Source organism: Arachis ipaensis, chromosome B03 (assembly GCF_000816755.2).
Source record: "Arachis ipaensis cultivar K30076 chromosome B03, Araip1.1, whole genome shotgun sequence".
Lineage (NCBI taxonomy): Eukaryota > Viridiplantae > Streptophyta > Magnoliopsida > Fabales > Fabaceae > Arachis > Arachis ipaensis.
In genome coordinates, this window is record NC_029787.2 from 3,134,883 (window position 1) to 3,135,371 (window position 489).

A 489-nucleotide genomic window follows, 5' to 3' on the forward strand; every position below is an offset into this window, starting at 1 on the left:
AGCCAATCAACTATTCAATAATAAAAAAAAAAGAACATTTTCACATAAAAATTGCTTAATAGAGTTTTTATTAGAGTATTTAGTTTTTCACCATGCCTTAATATTTAGGTAGAGACTACTACAAAGTACTTAGATTTTACTATTTTAGTGATTATTAGGGTTACAAATTATTAATTAGCAGCCGCTATTTCATAGGGAGGGGAAATATGATTATAATTTATAAGTCATTAATACAAGGCAAATATCAATGTACAGTCTTCAATATTGATAAGAGAATATTCTATGCAACTTGTTTTTTTTTTCTTCCTTCATTTTTATTGTGCTCGTTAGTGTTTTTTTTTATTAATCAATAATATTTTAGCTAGGAATACCAAAGTTATTAAAATTGAGATTGAGTGAGTTTAAATTAATCTCAAAAATTAGTTCATGGAATAAATTAAAAAATATCTCATTTTATAAATTTTTTATAAATTTTATTTTCGAAAGATG